Source organism: Rattus norvegicus, chromosome 10 (assembly GCF_036323735.1).
Source record: "Rattus norvegicus strain BN/NHsdMcwi chromosome 10, GRCr8, whole genome shotgun sequence".
NCBI lineage: Eukaryota > Metazoa > Chordata > Mammalia > Rodentia > Muridae > Rattus > Rattus norvegicus.
Window position 1 is genome coordinate 103,338,070 of NC_086028.1, and position 19,283 is coordinate 103,357,352.

General features: G+C 49.4%; 1 long non-coding RNA gene across 4 annotated transcripts in view; it reads right to left on the reverse strand.

The window, feature by feature from the left end:
• Window positions 1–6,049, reverse strand: part of LOC100912319 (uncharacterized) — a 47,699-nt gene extending 41,650 nt beyond the window's left edge. For 2 of the 4 annotated variants that reach the window (XR_005490566.2, XR_010055896.1), the window contains exon 1: window positions 5,092–5,376. This is a non-coding gene — a long non-coding RNA (uncharacterized LOC100912319). The other 2 variants (XR_010055897.1, XR_005490565.2) reach the window with 2 other exon arrangements.
• Window positions 6,050–19,283: the final 13,234 nt, after the last annotated feature.

Sequence of the window (19,283 nt, forward strand, 5' to 3'; positions counted from 1 at the left end):
GAATGTGGGCCCTTGCTGGAGACGGGAGGTGGGCTTTGAGTGTATAGCCTTGCCCTCCTGTCAGCTGGCTCTCTCTCTATTGGTATTAGGTGTAACCTCACAGTCTCTTGCTCTGATCACAGAAGTCATGCCTCCCCAGCATTGTAAACTCCCCTTCTGGAACCATAACAGGAGAAGCTGGATTAAAGTGTCCCAACATTAGGAAGGTCCACTGGCCTGGACTGTGTTTTTGTCCTCTGTTGTATAACAGTTTCCTCTGAGGTGGAAACAAGTCTATCCTGCAAAGTAGATCTTAAACAGGGAGGTAAACAACTTAGAATATATTCAGGAAGTCTCTGAAATCAACAAGATTCACTAGGCCCCCTCCTTGCCAGAGTAAGCAATAAAAGCTGAGAGTCCCACTCAGAGGAAGGGAAGCTAAGCAGGAAAGAAGACGTTTGAGACCAGACTAGCAGCCTGGAAGAAGCGAAAACCAGTCAAGCTGCAAAGAAGAGGTTTAGACCAGAGTCAGTCACTTGGAAAGGACACACTCCAATCTGTTGAGCTGCCCTATAGGCTGTTCAGTGTGCTCCAGGTACCCAGCTTTTGTGAGCTGTCACCCAGACTGGGGTGGGACTTGGTGACACAGCTGTCTTTGAGTCAGCTCTGCTCTTGTAAGTAACCCCGATTGGTTCACCAAGATGGCCTTTTGTGGTAACCATCCTTTAGTGTGTCACCGGATCCCTGTCTGGGGTGAGCAGACATGGGTGTTGCATCTCCCCAAGATAAGTTTTGTCAAACAACAACCTCCTCTTTATACAACGAGATGACTGACAGGTTGAGCAAAGGCCCCAAAGAAATACAGGACCTATTTCTCCATCTCTAAGCTGTTGTGTGTATGAAAAAGAGAACATTGCATGCATGATTAAAGTTGAAGATTTGGGGTTGGAGAAACAGCCCAGGGATGAAGAGTGCACACCGTCCTTGCAGAGGCAGCTCACAGTTACCAGTAACTGGAGCTCAAGGGAATCAAACACCGGCTTCTGGAACTCCAGGGCACCTACACTCATGCATGCGTGTACACAATTAAAACTAAATTAACAAAATAAAGTTGGGGATTGAGCGATGGGAGGTTACCCAGGATCTCAGAAAGACTTATGCAAAGGGTACACGGGGAACCTTAAGAGCAGACTCGGCGCCATCAAAAACCGAGATCTCGGTATAGATAAAGGGCGGAGCCATGAGCCAAGGAAGGCAGGCAAAGAGAGATCAGGATTCGCCCTACAGTGTCAGGGACGATGAAACCTGATTTTCTTCCTTCTGGGCAGCCGGGCCGTGGTTTAGCAGTGGGATTCTCACAGCATGCACACGCGTCAAATTAAAATCCGAGCTCACTTCCAAGAAGCGCCTGAGCTTTAGAAGTAGACGATAACACACTTTATTATCTCAGCGACCGAGCTTTCGATGACTCGGTGTGGGGGAGCGCGTACGGCAGGAACGCCGGCCACACTCGCTCTCTCCTCGATTTGTGATTTTTTTTTTAAACAATGATTTTAATAGAAGAATAAATTCTCATTTAAAGAATCAGATTCAATAAAACATTTCATGCGTGTACTAAAATTTGCATTTGCAAAACATAAATATTTCTCGCCACAGTCCTTGCTGTTTCATTGTTTTAAAGTTGAAACAGAAATAAATGCTATGTGTGTTCCTACAGATTGATGGGATCAGAGCCAAGCTCTGCTTCTTCGATGAGGACAGCCAGTCCTGTGTTCACTTCCACATGGCTGTCTAAAGGCAGAGGAAGGGGAGTCTGCAGGGGGAGGCAGAGGAAGGGGAGTCTGCAGGGGGAGGCAGAGGAAGGGAAGTCTGCAGGGGGAGGCAGAGGAAGGGGAGTCTGCACGGGGAGGCAGAGGAAGGGGAGTCTGCAGGGGGAGGCAGAGGAAGGGGAGTCTGCAGGGGGAGGCAGAGGAAGGGGAGTCTGCAGGGGGAGGCAGAGGAAGGGGAGTCTGCAGGGGGAGGCAGAGGAAGGGGAGTCTGCAGGGGGAGGCACACAGAGACACCTGGGGATGAGGGAAAGCCTCTAGCTACATAGACTGAAGGTCATGAGTTCAATCCCAGAATTCATGTACAAAGGATGCAGCCGTACACATCTGCAATCCCAGCATGCCTACGGCAAGATACCAGACAGACAGACAGAACTGCCAGACATCTCTTGGGCCAGCCCAGGGTATACAGCACACTGGCAGAAACAACAAGATCCTTCTTCAATAACATAGAAGAGGAGAACCAGCTTCTGAAGGTTCCTCTGACCCCTATCTGTACACCAGAGTAGGCTCACGCTTGGACACACACACACACACACACACACACACACACACACACGGGTGCCAAATGCACACACAAACAAATAAATACACAATTTTTTTAAACATTTATTTTGTTTTGTTTTTTTGGAAAAGGGTCTCACTGTGCATCCCTGGCCAGCCTAAAACTTGCTGTATAGACCAGTCTGCCCTGGAACTCACAGATATTCACCTGCCTCTGCCTCCCCAGTGTTGAGATTAAATGAGTGAGGCATCATGCCTCCATATTTTATTTTATTTTTAGGGTGCGTGCGTGCGTGTGCGTGTGTATGTGTGTTTGTGAATTTGTATATGTATGTATTTGTGTGAACGTGTGTTTTTCTGTGTATATGTGCATATGTGTGTGCACATGTATGTGAACATGAGTATGTAGGTGTGTACATGTGTGTGCACATGTGTGTGCACACACCCATGGGCGTAGGTGCCCATAGAGTCCAGAAGAGAGTGCTGGATCCTTTAAAGCTGGAGTTAACAGGCAGCTTTGATTTGCCCAGGAGGAGTGCTGGGAGCCAAATTCTAGTCCTTTGCAAAAGCAGCAAGTGCTCTGCTCGTGACCATTGAGCCATCTTTCCAACCTTGACAAATATTTTTTAAAGGCGAGCAGGGCAATCCTGAACCGTCTCAATCTATAAGGAATCGCTTTCCTGATGAATGTGCGCAGCCGCTCTGGCGTACATCATTTTTTAAAGTGTGCTAATTTGAAGCTTACACATACGTTAGAACCCCTACAAGGGCACAACATGTTTCGGTGTGTAAACAACTGGTGCCAATCAGTGTTGTATTAAGGTGTGTGGCGTTTAATAAAGAGCCGACTAGCTTTCCCTGCCTTTTACTATTGTTCTCAGACTTGCTCTGGGCACTGGGCGTTCTCATGCTGGCATGGGGTGTGGACAGCTCCCATGCCCGCCCCGGACCACACCGGTTTCTCGCTGTCCAGGAAGAAGGAAGGGCGTTCTCTTGGCTCAGAAGCTCAGCTTTCCTCTAGCCCTTGGTTGCCAGGGGCCCAATGGGAACATCCAGGGGGCAGTGCTGGGTCTCTGCGGGTCATGATGAGAGATCGCGTAGGGGCACTGGGCCAGGGGAAGAGGGAACTGCAGATAAGACCTAAGCTCTTCTGGAGCAGCAGGGATTTTTCTCTGCCCTACACAGAGCGACTTGCAAGGGAGCGATGAGAAGGATCGGATCGGCTGATATCCCAGTGGTAGATGGGCCCCTGCAGCCCCTTCTTTCTGGAGCACCCAGCCTGCTGAGCCTAGCCTTCGTGACATCCCTGCTGAGGTTACCAATTCTTAGACACCATACACAGGCCTCCCCCATTAAAGGAACAGGCCTCATCCAGGGCGTCCTGTCCTGGGACACTTGCTTCTGACTGACTCTGCAAATCGGAGCATCTGATGTCCCCAGGCTGAGGAAAGTCACCAGGAAGCAGAAATAGTAGACAGCAGGCCACTCTGCCTGGCATCAGCACCCAGCTTTTCCCTCTGAAGAATGCACTGTCAGTCAAGTCCTCATAGTCACAACCCACTCCCCCCATCCCCAGTGCTCCAGACCGCAGGCGGTATCTCCCAGGGTAAGAAACGGGGAAGGGCCCAAGCCTCTGGGTTTCTGGAGCTGGGAGCCTGCAGGGCTACAGGATGCATGGCTAAGGCTTGCCAGCAAGTGGCACACACACGGTGCCTGCCCAGGAAAGTCAGTTATGATACCAAGTCTTCACCTCACACACACCCCCTCTAAGACAAAGGCTTCCTGGTATAATCGTAATGGCTTCCCACCGTGTCATTATCCTGAACCCCCTCCTCAAGCCCCATCCCACTCTCAATCAGGAAGGGTTTTGCATACCCTTTGTGCTTTTAAATTTACATTTATTTGCCTCCCTCCTCTATCTGTGTCTCTCTGTGTCTCTGTCTGTCTGTGTCTCTGTCTCTGTATGTCTCTCTGTCTCTGTCTCTCTCTGTCTCTCTGTCTGTCTGTCTGTCTCTCTCTCTCTTCCTGTGTGTGTGTGTGTGTGTGTGTGTGTGTGTGTGTGTGTGTGTGTGTCTTGGTCCTCTGGCTTCACCCCCTGAGTCAGATTTGGCCTCTTTAGTTTGATTTAAGAAAAAGGTCTCCAGATATAAATCAGGCTGCCCTGGAACTCACTATGTAGACAGGCCTCAGACTCGGCGATCCTCCCTCCCCAGCCTCCCCAGTGCTGAAATCGCAGGCAAGAGCCGCCAGCCACTCCAGGAGAAGCTTTGGCGTTTTGCCAGAAGCTTTCTGGAGCGCCCGAGACGTTCAGTAGCGCCCTTGGGGGAGTCACCAAAAGACATTAGGGAATACTTCAAGGATCACCTGGGCCAGCACCTCATTCTGAATTGGGCTGGAGTGGGACTGGGTGAGATGGGGGAGCAGTGGGCAGGAGTACCTCCCACCCTGTCGGAATGCAAATCACCGGCGGCTGAGAAGGATGATCCTGCAGGACAGCACGCAGGTTTCCCAGTGGGAGACGTTTGTCATTTCTACTCTCCAGCAAGATCCCCGCCTCTGTCTTCCCTCCTCCCCTCTTTCCCATCCAGGTAGCTCCACTGGGCACAGGTGCCTGAGACAAACAAAGGCTGCTCCCTGCCCCCACCTCCTCCCGTCTGAAGAGATGATATCTGGCCTGGTGCCACCGTAGATGTGGGCTGCACAGGCTGCGCACAGAACGGCCTCTCTCAGGCATCAGGCAATGGCCCTTTGTCTCCCGCAGGGATAATTCGAAACCTCATACCTCTTTCCTCTGTGGGCTCCCCTGCTAATTGGCAAGTGTGTGCTCTGCGGCCATGCAGCTAAGATTTTCCATGATGTCAGCAGAGCGCCAAGATGCCTGGATTCACCCATCAGGCCTAGAGCGGGGGAACTGTCAGCCTGGTTGTGTTCTAGCGAGAATTAGCAATACCGCTTGGTCCCCTCCCGCTGCCGTAGAAATGGCTGGTGTAGGGAGAGCCGGATGAATCTCTCCATCCCTGAGACTGTGTCACTGCCAGAAACCCAGCACAAACCATCCCACCCTCGCCTCTCTGGGGCTCCTCACCTTTTGTGCAGAGGATGGAGAACATCGCACAGCGAACAGGACGCAATCGTTCCAGACCCAGTGCCAGGAATCTACAAAGACAGAATGGGAGCCCTTCCTCAGTCCCGGGGAGCAGCTCTGCCTGGCTGGCTGCTTTCCTGTGCTTGGAGTGGATTCCCAGTGATGGTGGACTGAGCTGGTGCATCTCACCTCCCTTCCCTGCCCACAGCCTGCTCCACAGGCATCTCCCCGCTGAATTAAGAAGGGGATTGAGGCAGGGCAGGAAGATGGATGGATGGATGGATGGATGGATGGATGGATGACAGACAGATAGATAGGTAGATAGATAGATAGGTAGATGGATGGGACATGAGGAGAGAAGAAGCCCTGGGGAATTAGTCTGTCTTTCCCACTGAATGAAAGTCAAGAAATTTCAACATGTACCTTCAAGATGGCTTAGCAGGTAAAGATGCTGGCCTCCAAGCCTGAAGGCCTGAGTTTGATCTCTGGGACCCACGGAGTGGCGGGAAGAGGATTGGCTTCCACCAAGTACCCCCTGGCCTCTACATGTACACTGTGCCACATGTGCACAAAAATGAATAAACCGATGAGTGTGACTTTTAAACGAGAAAAGAAACTTCACCATAACTGATAAAGCCAAAATTACCTACAGGAAGAAGCCAACTCCTCAACCACAGACATTAAGAATAACGGACAAGGGGGGTTGGGGATTTGGCTCAGTGGTAGAGCGCTTGCCTAGCAACCGCAAGGCCCTGGGTTCGGTCCCCAGCTCCGAAAAAAAGAAAAAAAAAAAGAATAACGGACAGGGACTGGAGAGACGACGGCTCAGTGGGCATAGAGCTCAGACTGCTCTTCCAGAGAACCCGGGTTCAATTTCCAGCAGCTCACAACTGTCTGTAACTTCAAAGGAAGAGAGAGAGGGAGGGTGAGAGAGAGGGGGAGGGGAGGGAGAAGGAGAAGGAGAAGAGGAGGGGGGAAGAGGAAAAAGAAGAAGAGGAAGAGGGAGAGGAAGAGGAAGAGGAAGAAGAAGAGGAGGAAGAAGAAGAAGAAGAAGAAGAAGAAGAAGAAGAAGAAGAAGAAGAAGAAGAAGAAGAAGAAGAAGAAGAAGAAGAAGAAGAAGAAGAAGAAATACGGACCACAAAGTTGCCCTCTGACAGCCAAGCCAGTCTCAGTGACACATCCACACCCATATGCAGCACACAGAGCAAAAAGTCCAATTTTAAAAACTGTTCAGTTTAAAAAATGAACTATGCCTACTTAGATCCACAGTTTAACATGCCAGGGTGCCTCTCTTCCCTAAACCTGAACAATGCACTACAGAAAACTTCTTTATGATTCCATTTCCAAGGAAATTGTGTGTGTGTGTGTGTGTGTGTGTGTGTGTGTGTGTGTGTGTGTGTGAGCATTTTCATGCAGATGCCCAAAAAGGCCAGCCGAGAGCATTGGATCCCCTGAAGGGGGCAATATTAAGTCAGCTTGGGGATGTTGAGAGCTCAGGTCCTCTGCAAAGGCAGTGAGTAGGTGCTCTTAACCTCTGAGACAGCACTCCAAAGTAATTCTTTAAGATAAAGAAATAAGTCACTATATATGACATACACACACACACACATACACAGATACACACACAAACACACACACATACATACACATACACACATATATACACACATACACACAAACACATACACACACACATACACACACATACATACACACACACATTTGACTTAATTTTTAAATGTTGCTTTTATTATTGTTTGTTTTTTTTTTCCAGACGGTTTTCTCTGTGTAATCCTAGCCTGGAACTCTCTCTAGACCAGGCTAGCCTCCAACTCAGAGATCCACCTGCCTCTACCTCCTGAGTGCTGGGATTAAAGGTGTGCGCCCCCACTGCTGGCTTACAAGGTCCTTTTAAAGACACGTATCTCAAGGAATCTTTTGAGAAGCACACACTCATGGCTTGGAGCTCTGCCGAGCCCTTAAAGCTAAGGCGCAGGCTTACTGAGCTGGCCTTGCTCCCCACTGGCTTGCCCTCAAATACTTTTCTGTGGCACAAGCAAGGATCTGGCTTTATGTTCATGGTGTCCCTAAGGGTTAAGGAAGGAGATTCCTCAGGCTGCCGGCAGGCTTACTAGGCTGTGTGTCCCTGCCACCCTGACAAAACCAACACACAATTCTGGAAAGACTTAAACTTCTTTGTCGGTGTTGGGGTTGAATTGCCATCTGAGTGTTGAAAACATGTTCCTCCCTCTGGCCTTATTTCCCTCACACTTTACCGCCATCACTTCGAAGTCTTTTTATTGAACATTTGCTAGGTGGCAGCTTTGGGTCATAATGGTTCTTACTGAGTCATGGAACGCAGGTGAGTAGTACCCTGTGCTGACCTGTGACTCTGTTGGCTGGCCAGTCATTACCAAGAGCTCCCAGAAACAAAGGCTCCACGTTTAGTCACCGGTATCCCCATAAAAGCTGGCTCAGTGGTGTGAGCCTGTAATTCCAGCCTCCCTGGATCCAGCTAGCCAAACCAGTGAGCTCTAGGCTGAGCGACAGACTCTCTCAAAAACTATGATGGAAAGTAATTGAGGAAGACATCCAATGTTGACCTTTGTTTTACACATGCTCAAATGTGTGCAAGTGCACGTACACATCTACATATATGCACACACATGAACATATATATGCATGCGGGGCGGGGCGGGGGAGAAAAGGAAGGCTGCAGACCCAGCCTGTGTGCCACTTCAGGAGTTTGACTCTGACCCACTGTCATGTTCTATCTCTTGCCTTCTTCCAGCCTTCGGCCTAAGCAGAGGCAAATGCCTGGGAAAGCGTTCAGCTCTTTTTGTCCTCATTTCCCCTTTCAGCCAGAAACTATCCCAAGTCCCTGAATCAATGAAGACTCGGAGCTTATTCACTTCTTTCTAGGTTTGTCTCTTCCCAACTCGGGGAGTGCTCTGCTGGGAAGAAGGCACACCCCATACCCTTGTCACATCTACCAGCCCCAGCTCTCTCTGGCCCATCCCAGGTTCCTCTCCAGCCTGATGAAGCCTCACCCTGCTAACATCCCATGGTCCTGGTCCTACACTCTCCTCCATGATGACTGTGTCAGCTCAGTGACCCAAAGAGAGATGAGCCAGGGGTGCACTGTGAACAGGGAAGAGGGGAGTGTCAGTAAATGCAGGTGTTTAAAAGTCACTGTGAGGGGCTGGGGATTTAGCTCAGTGGTAGAGCGCTTGCCTAGGAAGCGCAAGGCCCTGGGTTCGGTCCCCAGCTCTGAAAAAAAAGAACCCAAAAATAAATAAATAAATAAATAAATAAATAAATAAATAAATAAATAAATAAAAGTCACTGTGATTAACTGGAATGAATACCGTGAATTGGAAGCATAAAAGCTAAGCGGGCTTCTAACTGTCTGTCGTATACTTAAAGGGGCCATCGGAGAATAGAACACGGGGTTATGTTCTTGCTTTCTTCAGGGTTTCTACCTGGTAGGTATTTTCTTGGCTATGTGTATATGTGCATGCAGATACACACACATACACTCACACACATACATACACAGTCACACATATATACTTACTCACATACATACACACACATACACTCACACACATACATACACAGTCACATATACATACACAGTCACACATACACACTTACACATACACACACATATACTCACACATATACATAGTCACACATACATACTCACATGTACATAGTCACACATACACACTCACATACACACACCCACACACTGTCACACACACACTAACTCAAACACAGTCCCACACAACATACTCACACACACACACAATCATGTACAACATACTCCCACACACTCACACATACAGTCACATATACCATACTAATACATACCACACTCACACAGTCACATATACTATACTCACTCACACACACCAAACTCACACACACTCACACATATACATACTCACCTATATATACAAACTCACACACATACACGCTCATTCACACATTCACACACATTCACACACATTCACACACACTCACACTCACATCTCCACAGACACAAACACACGACACTCAAACTCACACTCACACACAGCTCCACATACAGCCACACACTCCATACTCTCACACACACCACACACACTCACAAACACTCACACACACCACATTCACACATACATATACACACATACACACACATACACACACTCACACATTCCCTCTATCTCACATTTCAAATACGAACACTCAGCATACATACCCCTCGATATCTGTAATGGCCGTCTCTCACACTCAGGGCCTCCCTGAGGCAGTCTTGTCTACAAAGGAGAAATGGGGTGCCACAAACACAGGCTGGAAGGGTCTGGCTTTTACCTTCTTGGAAAGTTTGTGCAGATAGTGGCCTTGGGGTCTTTCTGTTCCAGAGCCATATGGGGAGAGAGAGGGTTTGGAGGGGAACATGGCTTCTCAGGGGACATACTTGGCTGCTTGCTCTGATCACCCCAGTGCAGGGCATGTCCATGGACTTACCATCCCAACACCATCCCTGGCTGACTAGAAGGATGGAAGCAGGTGCACCCCATTTGGGTCAGGCTCCACAAAATGCCCAGGCATTTCATGCTTACACTTGTTCCTTCCCTGGTTCTGGGAGCAGGGAAGAGTCTGGAGTCTGGCCTGGGGGGATTTGAGAGGGTCTGTAAAATCCCTCTGGTCAAGTGTCTCCTCACAGCTTCCTCTTAGACCCCGATGCATGGGGGAGGCAGGCTCTGTGGTGAGCAAAGGTCTAGGCAGCTAAGTGAGGGGTCAGCTAGCTCTCACCCACTCTTAGCCTACAACCCACCCAGAGGAAGCTGGAACAGAACTTTTCTGAGAACAAGTGTCCTTGACATTGGTAATCCTGTTTTAGGATGAGACTAGGAAAGTGGGGGTGTCCACCTGGGCCACCCTGAGCCCACGCATTGTCATGCACAGCCAAGAATGTCCTTGTACACCCTCTGCTTCTCTTCTCTCTCACACCCTTTCACTGGGCCCTAGCCTTGGAAACACAAGAAAGCCAGGGAGGAAGTCAAGGGCAAGACAGCTTAGATGTTCTGGAACGGCTGCTGGACCAGAAACCTGCTACTCCTGTTTGCTACAGGACCAGCAAGGACCTCTGGCTCTCCAGTCCTGTGTGAAGATGGCAGTGGTGTAGACTTCTGAGCCAGGCTAAGATTCCAGGGCTTGGAGAATCGGGTTTTGGATAAGTCCAGCCTGTCGCAGCCCAGCCTGGAAAGACTCGGAGCCTGGAAGCTTAAACCTTGCCTTTTAGCATGACCAAGGGGGAGCATGCCAATTCTCAGCCCCAATACCCTGCAGTTCCCTCCCTCCCTCTATCCCCACAGTCAGAAGCATGCACATTCTCTCAGCGAAGTAAGCTATGCTTGTCCCTAAACCACTGAGGTAAATGTACCACAGAAGAGCTCACCCTCATCTCTTTATAGCCTTGTCTGTTTCCTTCATTTACTTTGTGCATGGGGACGTGCAAGCTCTTCTGTGTAAGGGTGCATGTGCTGGGGGGTATGCATGTACACACACGCATGCACAGAGAGAGAGGAGAGACAGACAGACAGACAGACAGACAGACAGACAGAGGGAGAAGAGGGAAAGGGAGAGACAGACAGACGGACAGAGATAGAAAGGGACAGAGAGGGACAGAGGGAGAAAAAGAGAGACAGACAGACAGAGACAGAAAGGGTCATAGAGACGGAGACATGGAGAGAAAGACAGAGAGGAGGGGGAGCAGTATTTTTCTCTTATTTTTTGTGTTGTGTGTGAGTGCTCTGCCTGCATGTATCTGTCTGGGCACCACATGCACACGGTGCCTAAAGAGACCAGAAGAAAGCATTGGATCATCTGGGACTGCAATCGAAAATGGTTATGAGCGACCATGCGAGTGCTGGGAATTAACATCTGGCCCTCTGGAAGAATAGCTGTTAGGCCATCTTAACCACTGAGCCGTCTCTCCAAGCCCCAGAGCTGAGAGTCTAGTGTGTAGTCACTGCACATGCAGCCCGCTCTGTGGCCTTCTCTTGGGTGGTAGCTCCCTCACTGCTCTCAAATGCCTTAGAAAGTAGAATTTTATCATGGCTATCCTGGGAGAGGGAAAGGCTAGGTAGTTACTCTAGGTTTTTGGAGACCACTGGTGAGGTGGGGTTGTGAGGGAGGGAGGAGGAATCACACGGGGGTTCCAGGATATCAAAGTCAAGTTGTCTGCGGAGGCCGGAGGCCGCGGCTCCCAGGGGTGGGTGCTCAGATGGCCGGATGTGCCTGCAGGAAACAGGGATTATTCTGCTAAATGAATGTGAACCACTGTTTCCTAAGGGTTCTCAGCGTCCTTTGGAGCTTTAGTCGAGGGTTCCTGCGGTATTCCGAAACTGTGAGGAGCAGGAGGGAGAGAAGGAGAGGAGCAGGAGACAAAGCCTAGAGGAGGAGCAGGAGAGCAGCAAGTGACCCTTGAAAATTCATTTTCACTCTGTAAATGAAGGAGTGTATTTACCGTCAAAACAGCTTTATCAGGGGCTAAAGAGTTGACTCAATTTATAAAGTCCCTTCTGAGGAGTAGGAGGACCTGCATCTAGGTCCCCAGAACTCTCATTATAAGGGAGCTGGAGAGACGACTCAGGGGTTAAGAGCACTGGCTGCTCTTGCAGAGGACCCGGGATCTATTCCCAGTTTCACGTGGCAGTTCACAGTGGTCTGAAACTCTAGTTCTAGAAGCTCTGACGTGGGTTGGGGATTTAGCTCAGCGGTAGAGCGCTTGCCTAGCAAGCGCAAGGCCCTGGGTTCGGTCCCCAGTTCTGAAAAAAAGAAGAAGCTCTGACGCCTCCTCTGACCTCCGTGGGCAGGTGGTACACAGACGGACACACCCAGAGACACACACACACTAATAAATATACACTTTAAAGCCAGATGCTGCAAATCACGGCTTGGGTTGAGGAAAACAAGCAGACTCCTGAACAGGCTAGCCAAAGAGATGAGCTCCAGGTTCAGCGAGAGACCGGGACACAAAAGAATAAAGCAAAGAATGACCGGAGACACCTACCTGCCCCGTGCGAGAGCTGCCATGATGGCCCACGTGAGTCTCCTCCCTTCGCCTGCGACGTCCTGGTTCTTGGAACCCTGGGGCTACAGTACAGAATCCAGCTTTCCCTGCAGGCTCGTGGGGCGTGAGCTCTATCATCAGGTGACTGCAGCAAGGGCTTCTACAGCGCGCCTACAGCCTTGGCTTCTACAACGACCGCGCCGCTTACAGCCCTGGCTTCTACACCTTCAACCACTTCAGCTCACGGAAAGCAAAGTTTGTGGCCACAATTTTAATTTATTTGCAGGGTTTATGTGTTCGTTCGCTTTGTTGAGACAGGGTTTCCTTGTGTAACCCTGGCGGTCCAGTTCTGGAACTTGCTCTATAGACCAGGCTGGCCCGGAACTCAGGGATCCTCCTTGCCTCTGCTGGGATTAAAGGCACACGCTATCACCAGTAGCCAGTGCAATGCAGTTTTATGTATGTAAGCCAGTAAGATGGCTCAGTGGGTAAAATACAGGTGCTTTCTGCCAACCTGAGTTCAATTCCAAGAATTCACATGGTGCAAAGAGAAAATTGACACCTTACAAGTTGTCTTTTGCCCTCCACACTCAAACCTTGGCATGCCTCTGCGTCTCTGTCTGTATATGTCTCTGTCTCTGTCTGTCTCTGTCACTCTATCTCTGTCTCTGTCTCTCACACACACACACACACACACACACACACCTCTTTTACAATTATTTTTAAAGTCTTATGTGTCTGTTTCCTGATGTGTTTTCCCAGCAGGTTGGTGGGTTGTTTTATTTTATTATTATTTCTTTCTCCAGTAGCAATTAACCTGACAAACCTCTGCTCCCTTGCTCTCCATGTAGATGAACCACTTCAGACATCACCAGATAAGCTTGGTGCTTTGCATTTCTGAGCCTTCTGAGGGAAGGCTGCCTTTCTAGAAGCGGGCAGAACAATGGGGCTCGTTTTAACTGCACAATCTTAGTAATTAGAGAGAAGAGGTCCCCCAGGTAACCGCCGAGAAAGGTCCCTTAATTTGACCCTCTTTCACACAGTCCAATTTTCAATAAAACAAGACACTTCACCTCATCCCTCAGGAGACCGACTCCAAGTCTGTAAAGCCTCGATCTTGCTGGGGTTCAGTCGGTTGGAAGACCTCCCTCCCCATCCCCTCACATCAAACCAGCCCTCCCAGCCTCTGCTGTGACCGGACCCCGTGGCAATATCAGTCAAGTGCAGCCTCTTCTTCCTTCCTCCCACAGCCCTGCCGCTATTACTTTTGATGATCTGCTCAAACCTCCTGTGCCTGCTGTCAGAAACACAAGGCAGTAGGTGATGGTTTATTCATTGTTTACTTACTTATTTATCGACTGGCGTCTCTATTGCAATTACTGTTTTACTGGCAACAAAAAAAGAAATATACGCACCTCCCGCTCTGGAACACCTCTCTATTTAAACCTGAATGGCAATCTACATGCTCATAGATGGCAGCCTCCCCAAACTCGCTGGGACATGTTACTCCCTGCGTAAGATGTGGTCTGGTTTTTCTTTTGGCCTCAGCTCCCACCACCCCCACTTTTGATGTCTGCCCCAACAGTTTAGGATGGGAGCAGCCACTGCGGTCATATGCAAGCTTCCCTCAGGCCTAGATTTTCAGTTGCAGCACCCAGGAGACATTTCTGGGAATCCTTATCCACTTTTGGGTGCTTGCCTCTGTGCACCAGGCTTTTGCATCCAAACCTTCTGCACCTCTGTGTCTCGGCACCAAGGGACATATCTGGGGCTCGGGACTGACTGTCCATGGGTGTCACACAACACTTAGCACTGGCTGGCCTAGAACTCACCACGTACACAAGATTAGCCTTGAACTCAGAAGCAGAAGCTGCCAGATGTCTGAGTTTAAGGCCAGCCTGGTCTACATAGTGAATCCCAGGTCAGCCAGGGCTACACAGTGAAACCCTGTCTTAGAACAAAACAAACGAGCAAAAAAAGCAACCATTCAACAACACGGGGCTTGTGGAGTAAAAGGAGATTAAAGGATGAATCATTCTGGTTTGGGCATTGGGGGTAGGGAAGGTGAGGGGGTGCTGTGTGTGTGTGTGTGTGTGTGTGTGTGTGCGAGAGGTGCATGCATGTGTGTACATGTGTGTGTGTATGTGCACATGCATGTGTGTGCATTTGTGTGTATGTGTGTGTGCATTTGTGTGTGTGCATGTGCATGTGTGTACGTGTGTGCATGTGTGTGTACATTTGTGTGTGTATGTGTGTGCACTTGTGTGTATGTGTGTGTGCATTTGTGTATATGCGCATGTGTGTATGTGTGTGTGCATGTGTATGTACATGTGTGTGTACATGTGCGTGTGTGTACGTGTGTGTGTTAGCATAGTGAATGCAAACATTCGCATACATACATGCAGAAGTGTGTGCCCCTTATGCATTGTGGAGGTCAGAGGTCAATGTTAACTGTCTTTCTCAATGACTCTCCACCTTACTTTTTGAAACAGGGTCATCACTGAACCTGGGGCTCACTGATTGGCTGGCCTGATTGGCCAGGGAGCACCCAGGAGTCTGTGCTTTCGCAGGGTTAGGATTACATGTAGGTACTCACGCACCTGGGTTTGTGCGTGGGTGCTGGGAACTCGAACTCAGATTCTCATATTTGTGCAGCAAGCGTTCTCCCCGCTGAGCCATCCCTCCAGTACCCATTTCCGGCCTTTTGAGGGAGGGTTTTATGTATCCAGGCCAACCTTGAAATCAATGTGCTCCCAAGAATGACCTCAAACTTCTGGTCCTCCTACCTTCCCTCCCTCCCTCCCGGGACGCTATGATTACAGACGCACATGACCACACCTAGTTTCCACGGTGATGTGGAGCCAACCCGGGGCTCCGCACACACCAGGATGGCACTCTCTCTACTCTACCATCCACAGCCCAATCATTCTATGACAGCACCTCACGCCTGCTGGCTCTACCGTGCCTTCCTCCCTACTTCTCTTGGGAATGGGTTTGAGCTGGAGAAGTGAGAAGCTCCTCTCTCCTTTTGTCTATTTCCTTAAACCCCAGGCTTTTTCTGACCCTCCACCCCCAGTGATTCACAGGTACCCCCAAAGCCCTCAGTAGCGACGCTCCGAAGCCACACCCCACTTACTGCTTAACTCTGCCTCCCACTGTGCACACAGATGTCACCATTAAAGCCTCCCTAGTAATGGCCACCACCAAGCCTTAACTACTTACTTAGTCCAACAGCAACAACCCCTCCCCCCAGTCCTTTCTGTCACAGAGCAAGGAGTGGGTTTCATGATTCAGTTCTGGAATGTTCTCCTTCCTCGCTTCCTGGGCACAGTTGCCTGTTCCTCTCCCACCCTCCCCCTTGGTGGTTCCCTCCTCTTCCTGCCCATCTTGGTTTATTTCCCCATAGCCATGGGGGTTTGTCCTGGTTCTCAGCGGAAGCGTGGGGTCCTCCACGGCAGGAAGCCAAGGCTGCAAGAGCTTGGAGTAACTGGCCACATCACACCCATTATCGGGGGGAAAACATAGCCACGAAGGCTGGCGTGCACAGCTTCCTTTCACCATATTGTACAGGCCAAGCGTCTCATCCAGGGACGGTCTCACCCACGTTGAAAGGAATCTCCCACCTCAGTTAACTTAACCACCATGATCCCTGAAAGGCAAGGCCAGAGTCCCATCTCCCAGGCCATTCCAAACCTCATCAGATCTGACAAATGAGATCAACCATCATACAGCTCGTTTAACATGGTCATTCCAGAGCTTTCCTTGAGGAACGATTTAGTCATGACCTATAACCTCTGTAGCGATGGCATTTAAACCTGCATACCTTATCTGAACCTAGTCGTACATGTGTCTGTCTTGCCTGGAAGACTTTCTGCTAGGGAGCTTTCCAACGCAGTCTGAATGCCTGAGATCAAGAGCTTCAGCAGAGGAAGAGGGTTTTTGCTCACAGTTTTGGAGCACACACACACAATCACAATAAATGCATGTTTAAAAAAAGTATAATGATAAAGACGGTTACAAATAATTTCTCCTCACAGGGACGACAACTGCTAGCATTGGGAGAGTGTGGTGGTTTGTCTAGGCTTGGCCCAGGGAGTGGCACTAGTAGGAGGTGTGGCCTTGGTGGAGGAGGTGTGGCCTTGGTGGAGGAGGTGTGGCCTTGCTGAAGGAAGTGTGTCACTTTGTGGGTGGGCTTTGAGACCCTCCTAGCTGCCTGCAAGACAGTCTTCTCCTGTCTGCTGTCGGAATAAGATGCAGAACTCTCGGCTCCTTCTCAGCGCCGTGTCTGCCTGGCTGCTGCTGTGCTTTCTGGCATGACCATAATGGACTGATCTCTGAAGCTGTAAGCCAGCCCCAGTTAAACGTCTCTCTTATGAGTTGCCTTGATCATGGCGTCTCTCACAGCAGTGGAAGCCCTAACTGAGGCAGGGAGGCTCCTCTTTCAGCTTCTTCTACATGTGTGGGTATACTTAACGTGCAGGTAGGAAAAACACCCAGACACATAAAACAAATACATTTAAATTTTAAAAATTTAATTTAAAAATTAAAATAAATAGTAAAATCACACGTGTATTAAGTAACTGTTTCGAATGTACTTATTTGGGTCTATTTCAAGTAGGTGTTTGGTTTGTATAGCCATTTGATTTATATAATTTTTTTTCTTCTTTTTTCTTTTTTTCGGAGCTGGGGACCGAACCCAGGGTCTTGTGCTTTCTAGGCAAGCGCTCTACCACTGAGCTAAATCCCCAACCCCCGATTTATATAATTTTTAAGGGTTTGTGTGTGTGTGTGTGCATTTGCCTGCCTCTATGTCTGTATACCAGGCCCATCCAGTGCCCTTGAAAGCTGGAAAAGTTCATTTGATCCCCAGGAACTGGAGGTACACACAGTTGTGAGCCACCTTGTAGATGCAGGGTCCTCTCTCTGCAAGAACAGCAAGTGTTCTTAACCACTGAGCTGTCTCACCAGCCCTATTGTATTATACCTATTTTATATACCTGAATTAAAAAATGCCTTAGGTAAACGGGGCTTGCAAACGCTTAAGGAGCCAGTACTGGCTGGTTTTCTGTGTCCACTTGACACAAGCTGGAGTTATCACAGAGAAAGGAGCCTCCCTTGAGGAAATGCCTCCATGAGACCCAACTGTAAGGCATTTTCTCAATTAGTGATCAAGAGGGGAGACCCAGTCCATTGTGGGTGGTGCCGTCCCTGAGCTGGTGGTCCTGGGTTCTATAAGAGAGCAAGCTGAGCAAGCCAGGGGAAGCAAGCCAGTAAGTAACATCCCTCCATGGCCTCTGCATCAGCTCCTGCTTCCTGACCTGTGTGAGTTCCAGTCCTGACTTCCTTTGGTGATGAACAGCAATGTGGAAGTGTGAGCTGAATAAACCCTTCCCTCCTCAGTTGTTTCCTGGTCGTGATGTTTGTGCAGGAATAGAAACCCTGACTGAGACAGAGCCCTACTATGTGTGTCTCATGTATTTTGAAGCTATTTGTCATTGCGTGTGCGCGTGTGCACAGGTGCATGCCATAGTGAGCATTCTCTCCTGCCGTGCGCTCATGACAGTGAGTGCCTTCCCCCACTGGGACCTCGAACTTTGTGGTGCTTCCTCTCCTCGCCGACAGCTGTGTAACAATACATCGGAGAGGTGTGCGTTAACCTGCCTAATTGCTTTGTAAAAGGCTGTTTTAAAACGTATCATCATTCTGTTTATTGTTTATTATTTAGTTTTCCTGTGCACAGCAAGGGTTTTTTACTGACTGAGTCACCTCCCTAGCTCAGAAATGTGCTATTCCAAAACTGTGGCCTGAGGTGTTTTCAGAGTTCAAACTGGGAGACTAGAGAGATGGCTCCGAGGTTAAGCGTGCTTGCTGCTCTTCCAAAAGACCCAAATTTAGGTCTCAGTGCCAACACTGGGCCGTTCACATCTGCTCTGCAAAGGATGCAACCCCATCTTCTGGCCTCTGAGGGTACCCCCCACACATGAGCATGCACACACACTCTCATACTCTCTGTCTCCCTCGCTCTCTCTCTCTCTCTTACACACACACATACAAGCGTGCACATGCACACAATGCTCGGACATACACACGGACACACACACACACACACAGTGATAAACTTTTAAATAAACATTTAAAAAACTCAAATTGAAATGAAGCTGTCAGGGCCCCCTTCATGGTGACCTCACATCCTAGGACTTCCTCAGTGGCCCTCCTCCTTGTTCTTCTGGAAGCTCTGTGAGGGAGAAGATGTTTAGCCTTGGCATTCCAAAAGGCTCCCAGCAGCAGGGAGCTCTCAGGGATAAGCTCATCAGAGAACCTGGCTGTCCTCCTCACTCTCACCCCTCTGGCACTCCCTTCACTGGGCTGGGATGACAGCCCCCTGAGGCACCGGACATAATTGACAGAGCTACAATAGAGCAGAGCCTCACTACCTTCTCACCTCCATCATTTTAATCTCCCTCCGAACAGTCATCTAATGAATCTAAGTTAATGTAAAAACTCCAGGAACAGTGGGTGGGTGTCCATAAATCCCTCAGAATCACAAGAGGTCCTGCCCTCTCCCTGATTTAGGGAGCTGTGCAGACACCCAGGCCTGGGACAGAAAGAGACTGACAGGAATGTGCAAGAAGCATTCAGTATGGTCACTACGAGGGGACAGGCGGCGTGGACCACCTCAGCACCGTTGGTGTGTGCATTTACTCCTGTGGAGAGCAATTAGAATTGTGGACTGATTTGTTCCATCACTTGGGAGTTTATGGAGCTGGTTGGTTTGTGCCAGGCACCAGGGAACCCAGCTAACTGGAACGGCCCCAACCTT